This window comes from Equus caballus, chromosome 11 (genome assembly GCF_041296265.1).
Source record: "Equus caballus isolate H_3958 breed thoroughbred chromosome 11, TB-T2T, whole genome shotgun sequence".
NCBI classification, from domain to species: domain Eukaryota; kingdom Metazoa; phylum Chordata; class Mammalia; order Perissodactyla; family Equidae; genus Equus; species Equus caballus.
The window spans coordinates 4589336-4605153 of record NC_091694.1 but is presented as its reverse complement, the minus strand read 5'-3'; the positions used below and the strand labels follow the sequence as shown (position 1 = coordinate 4605153).

Sequence of the window (15818 nt, the reverse complement as noted above, 5' to 3'; positions counted from 1 at the left end):
GAACTTGCTTAGAAAGTGCTTCTTGTGGCATCCAAGAGTCACAGGACACTGTCCTGGAGAAGGGGCCAAGATGTCATGGCCATGTTCAGGTGTGGGGAGAAAGGAGGCAAAGAGGCCAAGAGAAAAGAGAGGCCAGCCTCGGGGCAGCCCGTGCACAGGATTGGGAAGGTGAAGCCATGAGGGGAAGGGGCTCTGGGGGCAGAGGAAAAGCAGGCAGTGGAAAAAACCTTCAAAAAGGTGATGGGGGAGGGGCCACAGGGCATACCCTCCCCCCACAACCGGACAGCCTTGTCTTACGTCTGGAGGCGCTGCCCACTGACCTACTGAGGACCCGAGACTTCTCTGAAAGGCCACCCAGTCCAGGCCAGTCCAGCCCAGGCTCCCAAACCTGGTCAAGGATTCTGGCTTTTCTCCGCTCCCCTCCTCCTCTATCTCCTCGTGTGAGATAAGAAAAGCAATTGGGAAGAGGGGACAGAGGGGAACAGAGGGGACCAGGTGGTCTCCCTCGTTGTATCAACAGCCTTCCCCTGACCCTATGATGGCAGGCTGGGACCTGGGGTGGGGGGATGCTGTCAGAGATGCAGCGCCTGCCTCAAGATCGCCCAGGCTGGCATCTTCTTCCTTCGTGCAGCCTGAACCCTCAGTCTTGTCCTCTTAAACATACTCCAGAGGGAGAGGAAGCTGCTTCAGAAAATGACTCCCACGCAGGCGCTTCTTACACGCACTATGCTGCATACCCGGTGGTAACACTCCCCAGGCTCTGTGCTGGCTTTGGGGTTCAGGGGTTCAGCAGTGGGTACTGTCTGTTACATAGCCTCCTCCCTTCCCACCAATGCCCACACTGGTTCTGTGTCTACTGCAATTAACCTTCAAAAACAGGAGGCTCCCCACTACTCCAGGGAGAGGATCCCTATCCAAGGTGACTGTGAGCCAGGATATAGCACAGCCCTGGGCGAGGACAGAGTCAGTCACCAAACTGACCAGGAAAGCCAGGATCCTGACGCCAAAGGTGCCCTCCTAAACCAGAGTGCATTGGCATCTCCCCCGAACATTAGCCTTTCCCTCTGGATAATGCTGGCTGCAGCAGACCTAAGGGTACTTTTTAGAGCTAATTAACATAGGAATGAGGATTGCTCCAGAGACCGCGAGTACCTCTCTAGAAACGGAACATATAAACACGGGTCTGATCTGCCCAGGACCCCAGGACAGGAGGCAACCTAGACACTGCCCAGGGCACGCACTTTCCCTGCCTCCCTCCTGGGGGCCCCCAGCTTGGCCTGGCATTGCTGTGGTCTGCCTGTGTCAGCAGCTGCCAGCCAACCCCCTGGGTGCCCAGCCCCAGATGTGTGTCCTTGGCGTGCCACCCGGGGCTTTCCAGCCCTGGCCAGCTCTGAGCCGTATAAAGCAGACAAAGAACCAACAGAGGAAGTCTGACCACACTCTCCACTGCCCCAAGCACACGCCCCAGCTGGGCAGCTCCTGGAAATTCTGCCAATTCTACTTGTTGGTTCAGAGGATGCCACAGTTGTCACCATTATAAACAGGTGAGGTGCAGGAGCCTGCTCAGGGGAGCAGATACCTTTTGGGGTGGCGATGTGGTCCTTTGGTTTGCTGTGTGACCTTGGACTTGTTCCTTAACTTCTCTGGATTTCTGTTTTCTCATTTGTAGGACAGGAAAAAATCATACCTTGCAGCTTTGTTATGCAGACTACATCATTATTTGTGTAACTAAAGCTGTGCTTTACTGTGGACTTTCTATGGACCTCGCGTTTAGTTACATACTCTTGTACACAGTATTTCATTTACTCATTCTCTGAGAAAGGGGAAGGCACTATCTTTACCCCTATTTTATATGAAGAAGCTCAGGCTCATTGAGGTTAGAGCATCTATCCAGCCTCATGCAGCTAGGAAGTGGTGGAGCTGGATTCGGACCCAGGCGTTCTGACCTCAGACCCTGCACTCTTGTCACTGTCTCCTGGTGCCATTCTTGCTGTTCAACAGCTGGAACAGCATCAGCCACACAGAAGCCTCTCAATAAATGGTGGCCACTGTCTCACCCCAATGCTTACTGTCATAACAGTGCCTGTCGTTGAAAATTAACCAACCTGTGTACCCACATAGATGTCTACCTGGGCTTACTAGTTTCCTACAGCTGCGTAACAAATTTCCACAAAGCTTATGAGCTTGAAACAACACACGTGTACTACCCCACGGTTTCTGTGGGTCAGGAGTCTTGGCACAGCTGGTCTGGGTCCTTCAGCTCAGGGTTTCATGAGGCTGCCATCAAGGTCAGGGCTGCAGTCTCATCTGAAGCTGGATCAGGGAAGGATCTGCTTCCAAACTCCTGTGGTTGTTGGCAGAATTCAGCGCTCTGTGGACTGTTGGACTGAGGGTCTCAGTTTCTTGCTGGCTGTCAGCTGGAGGCCACTCTCAGCTCCTTGGCTCATGGACCCTCCAAAGGCAACTCACAACATGGCAACTTGCTTCCTCAAAGCCAGCAAGGGAGGGTTTCCTTGCTAGATGGCACTATAATCTTCTGTAGCATACTCACACACATCCTGTCAGTCACGGGTTCCACCCCCACTCAAGGGGCATGAACACCAGGAGGAGACATCATGCCTCCGAGAATCCGTCCACCACAGTGTGACACGGCAGTCACAGGTAGTCGTGTCCCCAATCCATGGATGAAGAGGAGAGGCACAGGCAGGTGAAAGATTTACCAGAGGTCAGCTTAGCATTAGGTGTTCATGCAACCCGTCATGTTGCTCAGCTGTATAGACACATCCAAGAGATAAAGATGGTGTCTGCTGTGGAATCCCAGCGCAGGCAGACCAGAACCAGAAACGATCCAGGTCACTTGCAGATATCAAGGCCATCAACCCTAGTCTAGAGGTCCATGAGCAGAAGAATGTGGGTTTGACTCACTGCCGTACTTCCGGCACCTAGCAGTACGCAGCGCTGGTGGGTGCCCAGTGACTGCTGGCCAAATGAAAGGCACAGATCTGCGGATGGCAGCAGGGCGGCTGTTTGGACTGGCTTCCACTCAGTGGTTGTTTGTGGGGAGGGGCAGAAAGAGATACGCAGGGCTCCCGTCTCTGCCCACACCCGTCTTGTCATCACAACTGGCTGAATAAATGCATGTGCCATGCAGGGAGCCCGGTCCATTCACCCAGCCCCTCGTCCGTCTGTCCTGTTTGGGAAGAAACCATGTTTACAGGTGAACTCAGCTTGAGGAGGGCAAGGCGGGAGATGAATTTCCCCCTGGCCTGGACTAGCCATCCAAGCCCCAGCCGTTTGCCGTTAGGAAGAAAGAGAAGGCTTTGTTAGAAGAGCCCCTTTCATGGGAAGCAAATGCGGTCTCGTCAAAAGCCCAGGATGGCGACACTTTCCGGCACAATATGCACTGGTGACAACGTCTAATGAAGACTTTTATGATACGGATGTAATTGTAAAAAAAAGATTAAAAAATTGGTTTCAATGCTTTGCGATCCCAGAGTTCATTTGTTTCCTCATTCATGCACTAAATAAGCCCCTAATTAATCTCGAACCTTGGAGAAAGGAGACTAGATTGCCATTTTCTCCGTAAGGACACACTTCACATTTTGGAAAGTTTGAAGAGGCTCTTAAGCATTTTTCTTCAGTGGTGTTTTATCAGCATTTCAGAGAGCCTTCATTAGGCTGCCGAGGCTGCTAATTGCATTACCATATCTTTAAGCCTTGTAGGCGCGGGTCAGGTTCATCGCTCTCCGGATTCTCCTGGTGGCTTGCCGGTGTGCCGTGTCAGAGATCTGCTGCCCGAGGAAGGCAAGATGGGCGGGGGCTGACGCAGGCCCCTCAGCTGCCAGCCGAGACCACGGAGGAGAGAGGCCACTGCTCACACCAGCAGCGACCGAGCTACTTTCTCTTTTCGAGGAAAATTTAGCTTTAAAAGTCATTGCGATGTCATCATCCCGAGGAGGAGGTAAAAACCTCCACCTTTCCAGACAAGAAAAGAAAAACAAAAGGCATATGTGTGTATAGATAAATAGGTATGAATATATGTGAATTTATGTATATAGAAATATAAATATAGATGCACAGATATTAACGTATGTGCATATGAACATATGCACAGGTGTGAACATATGTACCCATGTGTATATAAATAGATATGAGCGTATATGCATATGTATACATAGATATATATATGAATATGTATATGAATATATGTGTGAATAGACAGGAGTGTGTGTGTGTGTAGTGAGCGATGATACTTACATTTTGTCTGGACATTTCCCCTCTATTCAAAGAAAATCTTCATGGAAAACTCATTCCCAGACCCAGGCAGCTGGGCAGATAAAGACATGCACTCCGTCAAGGCTTCGCGTCCATTTCTTCACTTAATCCTCACGACAACCTTGAGAAGAGCTGACTGGTATTTCCCTCATTTTTCAGAGCTGGAAACGGATTGTCCAAAGAGATGCAAAGTCACAGGCAAACTTCGCAGCAAGGCCGGCAGACTCGGAAGCCCACGTGCTTGGTCACTGAACGTCCTGCACAGGAGTTGGAACCCACGAGGCGAACAGACCTGGTCCAAACCGCAGCTCGGCGCTCCCAAGCAAGCGACTTAACCCTTCTGAGCACCCGTTCCCGTCTATTAAACAGAGTGATGATGTCCACCCTGCAGAGATAAGTAGATGAAACGAGATCAAATACGTAAAGCAATCAACCCTGGCCTGGCCACCAGCCGCTCACACGGGCGCCGGCCTGAACGGGCCGCTGGACACCCTGATCTGAGGCACCACACCCTCAGCAGACCGCCGCCGACACACGACCTGCCGGTCAGCACCGCTCGGATCTTAGGGACAGAGCCTGTTCTTGTCTTTCGGCCTGGAAAGACCTCCCCCATCGCCTGCCCTGAACTTCATCCCGAGGTTGAACTAGGCGCCGTACCGCATCGGGCTCCTGGCTGGGCAGTGACGCTCTTTCCCCTCCGTGCTCCGCCACGGGGTTCCACAGGCATTTCTTTAATGTGAGTGCCTGGGACCCAGTAGCCACTTTTCTTTAAGAGCCCCCTCACATACCTTCCCTCCCCCTCCTCCTGGTCCTAACCCCTCCCCCTCCAACTCCGGGTCTCCACGCAAGGGCAGAAATGATGCCGCTGGGCTTGGAGGTAGCAGAAGGAGGTGACTGAGAAGCTGCACTCAGGCTGGGGCCTCCTGTTCCCTGATTGCCACCTGGGGGGCATCGGTAGCAACCGAGGTAGATGGCTTTAAGCACCCTGACAGAGGGCCCAGGGAGGAAGGGCCCAGGGTGACAGGCTCAGTGTGAATTCAAGGACAACCTCTGGAGATGAGCAAGGACCACCTCTGGAGATGAGCAGTCCCCTCCCAGCTGAGAATACAGGCCTGCAGGCAAGCACTGCCAAAGGCCCGTCAGAGTCTCTGTTACGCGCAGAACAAGACAATTCAACTGGACCCCAGGCTGCAAGGCAAGGGCCACTGGTCAGGCTACTCTGCCAAAGGAAGAAGGGGACAGTGGTGGCCGGGACCATCTCCAGGGCCAGGCCCAGCTGGTTCCCTCCTGCCTGTGGTCAGCTTCCCGAAGCCCAGATGGTGGGAGTCGTGCCCCCCAACAAGCTGGCCAATGCCCTCCTCTAGTTGAGGGGGTTGGCTGGAGCGGGTTTGATGCTCTGTGAATCCCTGGTGGGGCATGCTTCTCTGACGGATTGGCAGCATTGGGGAATAGAAGGTTGTCCTGCTTGTTCTGTAGGACCCTCTGTATCCCCACGTCTTCTAGAAGGAGAGAGGCATGTGTCAGGATGTTGCTTGCACAGGATTCAGGGAGGCAGCGAGGGGTGTGGCTTCAAGCATCGGTTTTGGAGTCAGGCAGCCATGGGTCCAGGTGCCAACTCTGCCACATCCCACGTGAGTGGCCTTGGGCAGGTGACTCACCTTCCAAACACCTGTTTCCTCACCCAAAAAACACTGCTAAAATCCTCACTACCTCTAGGCTTGCTGAAAGGATTCAATCACACCAGGCATTCAGCAAATATTTATTGAGAACCTATCATGTGCCAGCCACCAGGACGCACAGTCCGCCTGGGGAGACATCAATGAACAAGCAAACAAATGAGTACGGAAGAATAAATTGTGACAAGTGCTGTGAAGGGAAAGGAGCGATGCCATGAGCAAGAACAAGGACGACAGGCTTCCTGGTTTGGGGGTCAGGAAAGGCCGGGAGCTAAAGGATGAGAAGGCTCCAACCAGGCACACCGGGGTGGGGAGAGAAGCTGGGGCAGCACAAGGTGCATCAGCCCCGGGCCAGAAAGAGCTCCGTGCGCTGGCAGGACAGAAAGCGGGCAGTGGGCTCTGCAGCAGCGTGGTGAGCGATGCCAGCATGGGACATGCGCTCCAGGAGTAGGGGCTCCCTCAGGGTTGTGTTGTGTACCCTGCAGCAAGAGCGCCTGGCAAAGACCACTCCCCTCCCACCCAGAGGGCCTCCCAGGAGAGCCATGTCCCCTGTCCCAGGGTGGCCTTCCAACCAGCAAACATGTGTCCTGACCCCTGGAAGGGCTGGGGCCCAGAGAAGCCATGCACGTGCCCACACCCTAAACCTCATCTCCTCTCAGGACCAGGGCACCAGACTTTAACATGACACGCCCCGAAAACAATTTTCCCTTCCACCAGGAAACTCTTTTTCATCCTGGTTTTCCTTTTGGCTGGTCTCGCCAGAAACTCAGGCGAAGAGAAAATGGATCACATGAGACAGCCAGGACCCACTTTCTCTCCCAGGCCATCCTCTCTCTCTCTAGCACACACACATGCACACAAGGGCCAGCCCCAGGGAGAAACAAGGACTACAGCCAGCCCTGAAGATGCCAAAAGATACGTTGTTTCCAGATCTGTGCAACATCTCTCTCGCTGCTTCCTCACCATAACGCGAAGCTAACGCACACGCACAAACGACACGGTTGTAAAACGCTCGTGAGACAGGCTTACATGTAAGATGCGCGCACACAAACATGCATTCACGTGTGTCTGTCTCTGCTGATGAAATCAGCCAGGTGTTGTCATGGAGGTGGAGATTTTCGTCCCATTTAGTGGAAAGGAATTCGAGGCCCAGTTACTAACCCAAGGAAGGCTGTGGCCTCGCAGGGGGCACCTGAGATGCCAGCAGTGGTTCTGTCCTCTGAAGGCACTTTGTTTCTCACCAAGTGACACTTTTTGCCTCTCAGTCTTAGCCCCCCAGCTGAGTGCAGGGACCGTGTCGTGTCCCTCGGTTTCCCCAGGACGGAGCCCCAAGTCTCTCATACAGTAGGTGCTTGATCAACGTTGTCCCGTGAACGTCCTCCCAACGCCTAGGAACGGCTTCCTTCCAGCATGCTCTTGCCCGCCTCCTCCTTAATTCCATGCCCCTGCCCAGAAGCCCTGCCCTGTGGCAGCCTCACCTGGAGGCGGAACTCCCAACTCAGACGTCACCCTGATTCCTCCACGTGGCAAACTTTCCAAACAGAAGAGGAGGGAAGAAACATGGATGGCCAACTTATAACTCAGAGTAAGTACAGTTTTTAAGGCATTTGCCTTCCAAAACACTGTTATTTTATAAAATAAAGGACTTCCTAACCCCAAAAGGTAGAAAAGATATAAGCACAGAAGAGAGGACAGCTCTTTACAGGGACAGTATCTGGCACATGAAGACTCCATCCGTAGTCTCTTCCTTTCACCTTGGGTTCTGCGCCAGCACCAGACGATGGACCAGTGTCTGGGAGGACAGTGCTCCTGGCTTATGGGGGAGTGGGGGGGGTAAGCCAGGAAGGCAAGAGGGAAGTGGAGAAGGGGCTCACGGTCAGAGCAGGAGATGCCAGGTAACGAGGCAGAGGCCAGGACTCGGGAAGATGCTGGGGGTCCTGACCAGGAAGCCCACCGAGGAGACAGCTGAACTCGAGAGCCAGGAGGCAGCCACGCTTAGGATAGGGTTTCACCTGGAAACTAGCAGTCTTAGAGATTCCCTCTGGACACTGAGATCCTTTCAGCTTCTCAGCTGGAGAACCGGAGACAAATAGCGTTGAAAGCTGGCTCTCAGTCAAAGCTCTAATTTTACACCAACACCGTCTTCATTTTCCATGAACGTTTCATGGAAATGCTGGGATGATGGTAAAGCGAACAGAAGACCCCACCCCCTCAGCCAGCCCCCATCTGCACCCACACAGCCACGCTGTGCGAACGCATCGACCAGAAGGAGCCTGAGCAGCCAGACTCTCAACCCCCACCCCACCCACCCAACTCCTTCCCATCGCTGTCCACTTATTTTTGCCCAGGACACAGTCCGTGAGTGTCTTCTCTGTGTCAGCTATACACGGTTCCCGTCCACCAAAGGTCCCAAGCCTGTGGCTCTTTGTCACCAGACAGTGTGGGAGGGAAGAGGAATTTGTCTTTGAGGCCCCCCTTACCCCCTTGCCTCTCTCGCTCACCCTCTCGGCCTGCCTCGATGGAAGATGTTTCAGTATAGCGAAGGGTTAACCAGGCTCTCAGCTCCGGCTGTGTCTCCTGGGGGCTGTAAAATTGCTCAGTTCAAGGCCTCGCCTAGAGACCCTGACTTCCCACATGTGAGACGGGCCCCGGGTTCCCTTCCACGGTTTTAAAGGGTCCCGGGGCCGTGTAACGTGCAGCTCAGTGATAAGCCTGGTGCTAAAGGCCACTTAGGGTACCGTGTTAATGAATCCCCTCCCAAGTCTTGTCTTCTGCACAGAGCAAGGTACGAACTCCCGTGCTTTCCATTGGCTTAGAGTCGAGCAGGGGGACACTAGTGAGCAGAGGCCACCTGTTGAGAAGTCACCCAAAGACGCCAAGACAGGTGCCGAGGGGATAAAAGAAGCCCACCCTTCCCGGCTTCCGTCTCCCAGCCTGGGCTCTTCCCTCCCTCCCTCGGTGGTTCAGAGCTGGGGGCAGCGCTCAAAGCTAGTTCTCCAAACTTGGGAGTCGTCCGAATGGGCACTGAGGACTGGCCAGCTCCCGGCAGAGCCTCCCCTTGTGCTGGCTGTAAGGATTAATGGGATGTTAGATGTAAAATGCTTTACATTTCTTCACTCGTGTGGCCCACGTGGGTACCTGAGTGCCTGCGAGGAGCACCAGGCCTTCTCCTCGAGTTCATCGTCCCTCCTGCTCTGCCTGCAGCCCATCTCAGCTCCTCCTTCTCCGTTCCCCACTGTGGGCATGTTCGCTCCCCAATGGCGTGTCGGCTCCAGGAGCCGTGTCCCCAGAGTGTCACGGGTGTGCCCCAGCACCTAGCACAGAGGAGTGCTGCCCGGAGGAAGAACTCAGTCAGCATTTGTGGGATGACGGCATAAATACCTGCAGACAGGTGTGCGTCCGCCTCTGAACAGCTCCACCATCTGCCAGGTTACTCCAGCTGGACATCTGGGCACAGTCTCTCACTCCTCCACCTCCCTCACCGTGCCCAGGCAGGGCCGTCCCTCCTGTGCAGGTCACGCCATCCTCCCGCGTGGCTCCCTGCAGCGCCCTGGCCTCCACTCTCCAGACTGGGCTTCAAAGCCAGAATGCGCTGGTTCATCTTGACCCAACCTGCTGGAAGATGGGCACATGAGACGGTTTACCAACAGTTGCCTTTTCTCCCAGTGATTTCCTTTTTAGAATGCAAATTCAAACTGAGTCAAGGTCATTATCCCTCTAAAGACATCCTCACTTGGGTGCTTCCTCTCCAGCATGCATTCTTGGGGAGCTGAGGAAAGAGGGGTATACCTCCACGCCTGACCCAGGGAGTGTGGTGCACATGATGGTGACCTGTCACGTGGGATCTCTCTACGGGTGCCTCAGTTTCCTCACCTGTAAAGTGGGAGAATAACAGTACCTCCCTGATAGGGTTGGCGTGGGGAGTAAATGAGTTGCTACATGTAAAACTTGGAGCAGAGCTTGGTCCATTGTAAGTGTTAGCAGTTACCACCATCATCATCATCATTATTTTATATCTGCTCAAAAAGGGGGGCTGAGAGCTACAGTTCTGCGCTGTAGCCAGTGACGGCTGTAAATTTATACATCTGGTCACTTCTCTCCCCTCCTGAAAAGTCTCTCTATGGCTCCCCAGTGCCCTCAGGTTCCTGCTGACCTTGACAACCTCATTTCATACCATGCACTCCCACCCATCCAGGCGCACCATCCAGCTTCACTGGAGGGGGTGGCGATTGGTCAGCACAGGCCTAGCCCTGAAGAAAGCTTCTTCCTAAATCTGTTCAAAGCAGCAGGATGAGTTTGCACAGCACCTGATCAGAATCTGCCTCAGGTGGTGTCCCCTGCTTTAAGGGCAAAATGCAAATAATAAATTCTGAAATTAACAGCTGCCAAGATCACGTTTCAGGTCCAGGGAATTCTTCCCACAGCCAATGCTGCCTGATGGACCTGCAGTGTTTCCCTGACTGCTGCTTCTGTTACTGCAGGTGCCTTATCTCATTCAACATTATTATTTTTTAGAGGATAAGATAGCAGTGTTAGCTCTACTCAGACTTATCAGCCTGCAATGCAGCAACTGTACTTGGTATTCACCACAGTAGCAGCCAAATCTTCCACAACTTGTGAAACCAATCTGAAGGGGTTGGGGGTGGGGGGGTGGGGGGGAGAAGATAAGAGAAAGAAAATGGCGTAAGCGCTAAGGAGTAAAATGTTATCCTAATTAAGTATGGGGGAGGAGTTAATGCACTAAGGTTAAAAAATGCACGGTTCTTCTTTTCTTTTTTTCTTTTTGCAAATTGTGTTCCTGTGTGTTTCGTGATGACTGATGTGATATATTCTTGGCTTTCAGAGCAAGAAAAGTCGTCCAGGTTTCATTTGCTATGTTTATGGCAATAGAAATAAATCTCAGCAGTCACGGAGAAGCATGCTCACACCCGCGAAGCCGTAGGGGACTCCGGCTGGGTGCATCCCCGGCGGGCGGGCAGAGCAGGCGGGCGGGCAGAGCAGATCCGGGGTGAGATACACTTTGGCCTTATTGATCACAAAGCTTCTTCATTACTTCTGTGGAGCTACAGATCAATAGACAGGCCCACAGAAACATAATAGATTTTTTTTGTTTTAGAAAATCAATTAAACAGAATATTTTTTAAAGAATTGAGTTTGCATGGCTGTTGTCTTTGGGCTCAGTTTAACGCCTTTCATGCAGTTTCTTTCTAAGGGCTGCCTTTTGATGACCAAGTACAAAGCCTTGTCTAAAAGATCGTATTTAAAAGATCATGTTTGAAAGAAGAGTGGATTCTCTGGGAAAAGCAGAGACACCTGGTTCAGCACCGAAACCCTGGCTTGACGCTACAGCCTTGCTAGAAAGTGGCATTGGCCCCATCTCTGCACGTCGTCTTGTAGGCAAAATCTGTCAGTGTGCCTCCTTTCAGGCTAAAAACGTGGAACCGAAACTTCTTAGAAAGCTCAGATTGATGTCTAAATTTCCCCATTCTGAAAGCAGAAGGAAGCCCAGGAGGCATAAAGGTAAAATACGGTCAGGCCGGGGCTGCCCAGATGGGCCAGCAGGCTACACACTCAGCTCCCCCAAGGACACAGAGGAGCAGCTGGAGGCTCAGGGACGCTGAGCTCAGGCTTTGGAACAAGTTGGGAGGCAGTCAAAGCCCGGGGTCCCCGGCAACTGGCCACACACATTTGGGCTCTTTTAGTTCACAGATAACACAAGAAAATTGCCACCTTGCAGGAGAGAGCGGGTGTAGGTCTGGACTGCATGCCACTTGTAGGCATGCCGGAGCTCCCCAAATCCTGGTCCTCAGCAGGCCGGGGAGGACACCAACCATGCTCCCTTCTCTTCAGTCTTCTTGCCACTTTCTTCCTGTCTGGCATGATCCTGGATGACATCATCAAAAAAAAAAATTCTCCTTCCACTTCTGGCAACTTTTCGAAGAACGACTCAAATTGACATGGTGACGTGGTGTGGAACCCAGGAGGATAGTCGAGCTGAAGGCACTCTAGCACCGCCGAACATCAGGAATTGGATGTTCCTGACGGTACATAATAAATAACAAAGCTGTAATTCCGTGGAGGAGCCTGGCGATGACATTTAAAAATCTCCCTTAGCTTTGTTCTTGTGGTTCATGTCATCAGAACACTAGGATGGAATCTCAGCCTGAATTTATGTCCATTTCAGGGGTATAGGTTATTTAACATCATTTCCTTTCGTCTGTCTCTTGTCTTTCTGTTGCTCCAGCGTTCCTTTGGGGCCTCTCTTCCTTCACACTCCACCTCAGGGCAGATGGCCCCCTACTCTGAGTGCCTAGATTATTTACATCACTAAAGGGGCGTAATGCTTTGCCATTGAGATTCTGAATTGAATCAGGAAAGCTGGAGTGAAGTAGGAAGCTCTGATCCCTTTCTGCGGGGCCAAAAGAGAATGAGGAAGATCCCCAAATGAACCTAAAGCCACAGGCTGGGTCTCCCTGCAGACCAGCATCTGCTTGAAAATGGAGATGTTCCTTCTGTGGTGCTCAGGGGCTGCCTCTGCCTGCTCCCTCGTCTCTCCGTCTCTGTGGAGAGCAAAGCTGGGGGGATCCCAGGGTATTGGAGCGACAGCCTTGTAGAGCGAAAGGGGGCGTCAGAAAGCAGTGCAAAGTTTGAGGGCCAAATGGAGGTTTTTTTCTGATCCAGTCATTTGGAGGAAATCACTCCTTCTAAGACTGTGTTTTCCATCCCATTAGATTTCATGATACCTAATATGTGTCTCAGCAAAATGGCGAACAAGCCATCAAAGGACCAGCTTTAAACCTTCCACTCTTAGTTGGTGAGAAATTCCACCTGGATCCACAACAGACACTGAATTCCAAGACTTTGAGGAAATGATAAGGAAAAGCAAAAGCATCGCCACAATAAACAACGCGGAAACCATACGTGTCATCCATTAGGACAGTTTCACTTGGAGAGCCATAACTCCAAATCCTTACCTCTCAAAGGACCCAGCAAGACATTAACTCGTTCAACAAGTGTTCACTGAGGCCTGCCAGGTGCCAGGCTGTCTTCCTAGGGAGTGGCCAAGTAACAGGAAAGTGCCGGTCCTTGGGGAGCGTGCGTTCTATGGGAGAGATAAATACATGGGGACGTGTTGTAAGCTCCATGAGCACAGGGACTGCCTGTGTGCTCACTGCCAACTCTCCCATGCCTGGAAGTGTGCCTGCACGTAGCCGGCCCTCGATAAGTTATGGACAGGAGTGAGTCTGTCCTGTGCATGTGTATGCACGGCAAGCGGTAATAACGTGTGCCATGAGGAACACTTCCCGAGAACAAGCGTCCTAAGAACAAATCATGAAGATCCTACAGGGCCCTGGAGCAGTCCTAGATTCTACAGCCCTGCAAACAGCCCCATCCTTGCCCTTCGAACACCACCCAGTCAAGCCCAAGGACCACACACACACAAACACGCACACACACGCATCCCTGACTTGCAGCAAAGTACACTCTCCCTTCACCTGCGACAAAATCTGCTCTCCACAGGTGTCCCCTGCGGTGCCAAACTCAGGCCTCATTTCACATCCAAAGCGGGTGATTTTTTAACGCCCACCCTATACAACAAAATGACTCTTGTTAATTGTGGTGGGCTGAACGACGGCCTTCCAAGATATCTTAATCCTGAGAAACTGTAAATATTACCATATATGGCAAAAGACACTTTGTAAATGTGATGAAGTTAAGGATCTCAAGTTGGGGAGATTATCTTGGACTATCCAGGTGGGCCCTAAAAGTAATTGCATAGGTTCTTCTAAAAGCCAGGCAGAGGGAGATCTGAGAGCAGAGGAGACAGCTGTGTAAGGACAAAAGCAGAGATCGGAGTGAAGCACTTTGAAGATGGAGGAAGGAGCCACAAGCCAAGCAATGCAGGCAGCCTCCAGAAGCCGGAAAAGGCCAGGGATCCTCCCAGAGTCTCTGGAGAGAGCGCAGCTCTGGCGACACCTTGGTTTGGGCCAGGAGGCCACCCATTTCAGACTTCCAGCCTCCAGAACTGTCAGACGATAGATTTACATTGTAGCAAACCACCAAGTCGATCGCAGTTTGTTACAGCAGCCGTGGGAAACCCATCTAGGAACAAAACACGCAATCATCATTCTTTTCTTGATTTGTGATTTAAAACAATCATTTAAAAAGAATAAATATGCACCTTGAAAAGATCGTTCAAATTCAGGAGAATGTTTCATGTATGAACCAAAACTTGTGGTTACCAAACATAAACACTTCTTGTCCCAGTTCTTACTATTTCGCTGTTTTAAATTTTAAACACAAATAGAAACTAGATGGAGTCATGTAGAGTGACTGAGTTGAAGCATGTCGAGTTCTGCTTCTTCATCGGTACCATGAGAACTGTGCTGTCGTCGCCCCGTTTTAATCTGCTGTTTAAATGCAGTTCCGCAGAGGATGAACCCACAGACTGCACCCCAAAACCATCTCGAAAGGCCATTCCCGTGCAGAGAGGCAGCCGCACAACTGGGGTTTTCCAAACTTACTCCGACAAACAAAACGATGCTACCAAAAGATAAGCAATAAAAATATGCTGATTTGAAACTTACGTTATGTATTATTAAAACCCAACAGGAACAGCTATTATTTAGAACTTAGACCAACAAAAAAATTTTTCAGGGACGTTGTTGGGAACTGCAGGTGCATGATGTTAAGAAAATGCAGACCAACTTTTAGCCAGTTTTATTATTTTAGATTTCCCACGGATGTTGAGGGTTCTCATTGCCCACACCTGGAACAGACAGCTCCTGCCACCCGCCCTTGGTCCCACACTATTTCTCATAGTCTCGGAAAAGGGAAAGCCAAGCCTTCCTCTGACCCCCCTGTGCCAGGGGGCTGAGCGGTACACCCAGCGAAGTGCGCAGTCTCAGAGAGAGAGTCCCAGGACAGAGGACCAAGGAGAGGAGGGCATTCCACGTAAGGTCCCCAGACCCTTCCTGAGTATGGAGTAGCAGGAGGCTTCTCTCTGTCTGTGCTAAGGCTGGCGGCTTGCAAGGGGTCTGCAGAAAGGGTCAGCCTCAGCAAGGCTGGCACAGAGTCCAAGAGAGTCCCCTGTGCGGCCTCATCTCCGATTTAGGCAACTTCTCTACTAGGACACCCCAGCCCCGCTGAGCCTGGACTCTCAGGGAGCCCTGCCCCGCCCTCCCAGCCCTCAGAACTCTCTACACTGACCTTCCTCCTGAGGGACGCCCTCACCCAGGAGCTCATCCCCTCGGCTGGCGACTGGCCAGTGACCGTTTCCATGCCCAGGTGCCACCCCCTGAGTGGCTGGCCCTGCAAATTGGGGAGATCTGGAAGTCTCCAGGCGTGTGGCAGGGGTGTGGAGAGATGAGGTCAGCAGGAAGCAGAGGGGAGGGGAAAGTGGGCCTGGGTCTCAGACCTGCCGAGCCACCCCACCCAACACCTCCAGCCACGTTCTCCTGGTCACAGCCTCCGAGGCGAGGCAGTGGCTAGTCACGTGTCACCACAACCCACTCCCTTTCTCCCCCGATGCCCCTGAAGTGTAGGTGGCTCCTTGTGACCTGTGGGTCTGGAGTCAGCAGATCTGGGATTGGAATGCTGGGCCCGCAGAGCTGCTGTAAGTGCTGGGGACTGAAACGGTGCCAGGAGGGCGCCTGGCGCAAGGCAGGGCAGTTGGCCATCGCCTCCCTCTTTCCCCCTCCTGGCCGAATCCTTATGGAACATAGAGTGGTGGGGCACAGCGTCATTTCTCTCAAGCGCCCACCTCCCCCACAACCAGGAAGGGTCTTGCTTGCCCCTTAGAGGCAGCTGTGACTGTTTCAACAGGGGCCTTTTGGAGACACAATGATCATTTTCAGCAGAGCCAGT

At 52.3% G+C, this 15818-nt stretch overlaps 1 long non-coding RNA gene across 1 annotated transcript; it reads right to left on the bottom strand.

Annotated features, from left to right (window-relative positions):
• Positions 1-1719: 1719 nt before the first annotated feature.
• LOC138916092 (uncharacterized) lies at positions 1720-14054 on the bottom strand. Its single transcript, XR_011422787.1, has 6 exons — positions 13629-14054; positions 13448-13540; positions 12926-13053; positions 9333-9566; positions 4258-4660; positions 1720-3975 (listed from the first exon to the last, which is right to left on the bottom strand). It is a non-coding gene; the product is annotated as an uncharacterized lncRNA (long non-coding RNA).
• Between the last annotated feature and the right edge of the window lie 1764 nt (positions 14055-15818).